Consider the following 5,639-nt stretch of genomic DNA (forward strand, 5'->3'; position numbering starts at 1 on the left):
GCTGTGTGTCCGTTTTTATCTCTCTTCTCAGGACTTGTCAGTCACTGTCAATCAGGCTGACTATGGAACATTAATAATTCTCCAATTAAGGGGAAAAGAGTCCAGGGACCTAGTTATACCTTCAGACCAGTGCAGCTTGGACACACAAAGGCCTCCAGTCTCACCTTCTGATATGGTTTAGATGCTTGTCCCCTCCAAATCTCATGTTAAAATGTAATTCCTGGGCCAGGCATGATGGCTTATGCCTGTAATCCCAGCACTTTGGGAGCCTGAAGTGGTCAGATCATGAGGTCAGGAGTTCAAGACCAGCCTGGTGATGAAACCCCATCTCTACTAAAAATATGAAAATTAGCCAGGCATGGTGGCACACGCCTATAGTCCCAGCTACTCGGGAGGCTGAGACAGTAGAATCACTTGAACCAGGGAGGCGGAGTTGCAGTGAGCTGAGATTGCAGCACTGCATGACAGAGCCAGACTCTGTCTCAACAACAACAAAAAAAAGAAATGTAATTTGCAGTACTGGAAGTGGGGTCTGGTGGGAAGTATCTGATCATGAGAGAGGATCCTTCATGAAGGGCTCAGCACCATCCCCTTGGTGATGAAGGAATTCTCACTCAATTCACTAGATGTGGTTATTTAAGAGTCTGAGACCTTTCCCCTCTTTCTCGTCATGTGATGTTCCTGCTCCCCCTTCACCTTCAGCCCAAGTTTCCTGAGGCCCTCACCACAAGCTGAGCAAATGTTGGTGCCATGCCATTACAGCCTGCAGAACTGTGAGCCCAAGTAAAGGTCTTTTCTTTATAAATTACCCAACCTCGGCACTTCTTTTTTTTTTTTTTTTTTTTTTTTTTGTGAGACAGAGTCTCACTCTGTCACCCAGGCTGGAGCGAGTGGCTCAATCTCAGCTCACTGTAACCTCCGCCTCCCTGATTCAAGCAATTCTCCTGCCTCAGCCTCCTGAGAAGCTGGGATTAGAGGAACCCACCACTATGCCCAGCTAAATTTTTGTATTTTTAGTAGAGATGGGGTTTCACCATGTTGATGAGGCTAGTCTCGAACTCCTGACCTCAAGCGATCCACCCGCCTCAGTCTCCCAAAGTGCTGGGATTACAGCATTAGCCACCTTGTCCAGCCAGGGATTTCTTTATAGTCTGTTTAAGAACACCCTATAAGCACAGCCAGGCCCCCTGGGCTGACTAATACACTGTCCCACGTGGAGCCTGCACCAATGTTGACCTATGTTCCCAGCACCTCCTGACATATCCAGGCACCACATAGGCCATTTTAGCCAGCACATATGCCGGGGATTCCCCAGTGGTGGCAGTTATTCACGAGGTCATCAGCTGAGGCTCAGAGTGGCAAGGACCACAACTTTGGTCACTAGGGAGGAGAAAGGAAGCATTGTGGTGGCCTTGAACCATTTCTTACCTTCAGACTGCCTGCTCTGGGGCAGAAAAAAATGATCAAACCTAAGAGTTGGTGAGGCGGAGACCAAAACACAAAATGAAGGTAGGTTCGAGCAGGCACCCAAGAGGTGGTGCCCAGCCCAGATCAGAGCCCAGAGGCCTGTGCCAGGACTGGCGAGTCAGTGCCCTGGTGGCTCCAGAGAAACCTCCAAGAAAGACCCAGGACCAGAGGTCTGGGCAGGCCCTGTGTTCTGCGGGCTGGCTGCACACTCCCCACCTGCCCCTTCTCCTGGTCTGTTCTGGCCTGAGGGAAAATAGCAGGGGGCTGGGTGGTGGCTGGGAAAAGTGTCCTTGTCCTTCAGCGCTGATGGTGGAGACCCACACAGAAGCAGAGAGACAGCCACAACTAGAGCCACCTGGACAAAGTTTAAGACCTCAGTACTGGGGCCTGCAGTACAGGCAGGGAAGTTAGTCAAGGACAGATTCCTGGAGGAGGGGAGGAGGCTGCTGGGAAGGAGGAGTGATAGGTCTAGCAAAGAAGGGGGTAGAAACGCCGGCCCAAGGGAGGGAAGTGGAAGGGATTTGCTCAGCCTTCAGCCTGGGGCTGTGCATTACCCGACAGGAACAGGGGAGACCTGAGTTGAGAATGAGGAAAACTTGGGAGCACACACTGTAATGTGGGGTGACCCCTGAAGCCCCCACAAGGTGTAAGCCAACTGGTGCAGGGACTGCGTCTTACTCAGCTGTGTGCCCCAGTGGCCGGTAGTGTGCCAAGCATGCAGTCGGCACTTACTAAATGCTGCTACTTGAACAGAGGCCTAAGTAGCCAGTGGCTGCAGGTGCAGAGAGATGAGAGGTGGGTCTGTCGCTGAGGATGTTTCAAGCATCTGCTCTGTACTGTGCCCTGCAGTCAGCACAGTGGGCGGAAGGAGGGAAGAAAGGGGGAAATGGGGTCCTTGCTCTCAAGCGCCTCTGAACTGATGTGGGGTAGCCAGGATCTGGCTCGGGGCCCCCTGTCGTGCCCAAGTCCCTGCTGTTCTGGTCAGCCCTGAGCTGTGTGGGACCTGGGGCAAATCATGTCCCTCTCTGGAGTTTCCTTTATCTGTGAATAAAGATGTTAGACTGAGTGACCCCGCAGATCCCTTCTACGCCAGCACTGCGAAATTCTGTTGAGCCTCCCTTCCCACCTCAATTCGTCGGGCGGTCCCTGCTCAGGAGGTAGCAATAATCATCATGGAGACGATGGTCTGTAGAGCAAACCCTGGTTCCAGCTGTGTGGTCTTGGACAACCTCCAGGAGGTAAACAGTGCCTGTCTGCTTTGTAGATTTGTTGTGAAGCTTTAAAGCGATGATACATGATAAAAGAACTTAGTGGCTGGGTCCGGTGGCTCACGCCTGTAATCCTAGCACGTTGGGAGGCCAAGATGGGCAGATCATGAGGTCAGGAGTTCCAGATGGCCAACATGGTAAAACCCCATCTCTACCAAAAATACAAAAATTAGCCAGGGGTGGTGGCACCTGCCTGTAGTCCCCGCTACTAAGGAGGCTGAGGTAGGAGAATCGCTTGAACCCGGAAGGCAGAGGTTGCAGTAAGCCAAGACTGCACCACTGCACTCCAGCCTGGATAACAGAGTGACACTCCATCTCAAAAAAAAAAAAAAGAATTTAGCACAGTGCCTAGCATGTGGTAAGTGCTTAATAATAACAAAATAGTAAGCACACGGAACTTTGGGAGCCCTTCCCCTTTCCCCCTACCCCGAGTCGGGGTGGAATCCGCCTGGCCCAGGGGGCCTGATCTGCAGTGGTCAGGCATGTGTCCACACAGTCGGCCACCCTCACCTTCCCCTTCCCTCCAAGAGAGGCTAGGGCTCCAGGACCTGTCTCAGGGGAGCTGAGGATTGGAGAGGGTGAGGAAACTGGCCCAGCCCTTCCCTTCCCTTCTGGAGCTGACTGCTCAGGCTGCATTCCATTCCGGCAAGGTCAGCTCCTGCCCTGACAGCCTGCACCACAGCAACCACTGCCCTCTGCTGGCCATGACGAGACCGTGCTCCTAAGGAGCCTGAGTGAGCCCTGCTGGGTTCTAGGGAGGGGAGGAGATAAGACAGCTGGGGCAGGAGCTAAACCCACAGCTCAGACCCCACACACTTAGGCTCAAATTTCAGACCTGAACTCAGAATCCCTCAGGGCTGAGCCACCTCTCCTGGCCTGGCCTCCCCTCCCAGCAGGAGCAGGCTCAGTGCTTTCCACAAAGGGAGCTGCCACAGCCCACAGGCCTCAGGGACCTTGACCCCACCTGGAATCCCCAACCCCAACCCCTAGATCTGGCTCGTCCTCATCTTCCAAGTCTCAGCTCAGATGCCTCCTCCTCACAGAGACCTTCCTTGAGGCCCGCCTCAGATAGTCCCCTCCTTCCCCCACAGTCCTCTTCATTTTCATGTCATTATTACTGTGTGTGCTCTTCGCCACACTCAGCACAATCTACTTTCTCAGGTAGTTGATGTTTTCTCTAGTGCATCAGTTGGGGTCCAGCCAGGAAAAGGGAAACCAAGCTAGCTATTTCAAACACGGGCATCCAGTGCAAGGAATTTGATAGGGAGGCTATTGAAAGCTGAAAGCTCAAAGTGGGAGAGCTGCAGCGCTGTAGAAGCCAGCGCAGACAATAGACAATACCTCCCCGGAGCTAAAAGCAGCGGCCTGGGGCCAGGGGCTGGTTCTTGGGCCTAGGGGCAGAGATCGGAGGGAATACAATGTTTTCCTTCTCTTAGGAACAGCTGGGGCTTAAAGAACTGGGTCATTGTCCTGACAAGGTGACCAAAATCAGTGCAGCTTTCAGAGGGCGGCTACACATGTGCTCCCGGGTAATGTGTAACACCCATAGGTCCCCTGCCAGAACCTGCTATTCACAAACAATAAATACCCATCCGTTATTTGCTAGCTTTCTTGTATTTTCCATTTTCTTTCATTTTTGGAGACAGAATTTTGCTCTGTCACCAAGGCTGCAGTGCATTGGTGCAATATCAGCTCACTGCAACCTCTGCCTCCTGGGTTCAGGCAATTCTCCTGTCTCAGTCTCCCGAGTAGCTGGGATTACAGGTATGTGCCACCAGGACCAGCTAATTTTTGTATTTTTAGTAGAGACAGGGTTTCACCATGGTGGTCAGGCTGATCTCAAACTCCTGAACTCAGGTTATTTGCCTGCCTCAGCCTCCCAAAGTGCTGGGATTACAGGCATGAGCCACTGCGCCTGGCATTTCATTTTCTTCAAGGGGAGAAGTCCCACCGCTCCATGTCCCAACTCAGGTATGTGAGTTTGGTAGATGTCCCCAAAACACCCACTTCTGTCCTAACGAGAGCAAAACAGAACCAGAATGCCCCTGCCCCCTGGGGTGGTTTGAATGTGTCCCACAACAATCCCAAGGAAACAGTGTTGAGAGGTGGGAACTTTGAGGGGTGATAAAGTCATAGGGCTCTGCCGTCTTGATTGGATGAAAGTGACATGGACGGTGGTGGGGGCGGGGGGGTGTGGGTTGTTAGAAAACCAGGTCTGGTCCTCTCTTGCTGTCTCACACACTCTCACCCTGTGTGCCTTCCCCAGACAGAGGCCCTTGACCTCAGACTCCCAGCCTCCAGGACCATGAGACAAACCAATTTCTAATCGTTTATGAATTACCCAGACTACAGTATTCTGTTATAACACCCCAAAACAAACTAAGACAGGAAACTGGTACCAAGAAGTTCGTCTGCTGCTGTAATAAATACCCGGAAATGTGCAAGTGGCTTTGGAACCAGGCGATGGGGAGAGGCTGGGGAGCGGCTAGGAACCAGGCGATGGGGAGAGGCTGGGGAGCAGGCTAGGAACCAGGCGATGGGGAGAGGCTGGGGAGCAGGCTAGGACAGGCGATGGGGAGAGGCTGGGGAGCAGGCTAGGAAAAACCCAGACTGCTGTAAAAGGAGCTTTACGGGCAGTTCCAGTGAGAGCGCAGAACACAACAGCTGCAGGGAGAACCTAAATCTCCTTAGGGATTACTTATGTGGTCATGATCAGAATGTTGGCAGAAATCTGGACAGAAAAGGCCAGCCCGATGAGGTCTTGGGGGAAAAGCAGACTATCTTATTGGAAAACAGAGTAAAGGCATCCTTGCCATACAGTTGTAAAGAACCTGGCAAAATTGTGTCTATGCCTGAGGACTTTATGGAAGGAGAACTTTAGAGTAATGACCCAGAATATCTGGC

The sequence above is a fragment of the Callithrix jacchus genome, chromosome 9 (assembly GCF_049354715.1).
Source record: "Callithrix jacchus isolate 240 chromosome 9, calJac240_pri, whole genome shotgun sequence".
NCBI lineage: Eukaryota > Metazoa > Chordata > Mammalia > Primates > Cebidae > Callithrix > Callithrix jacchus.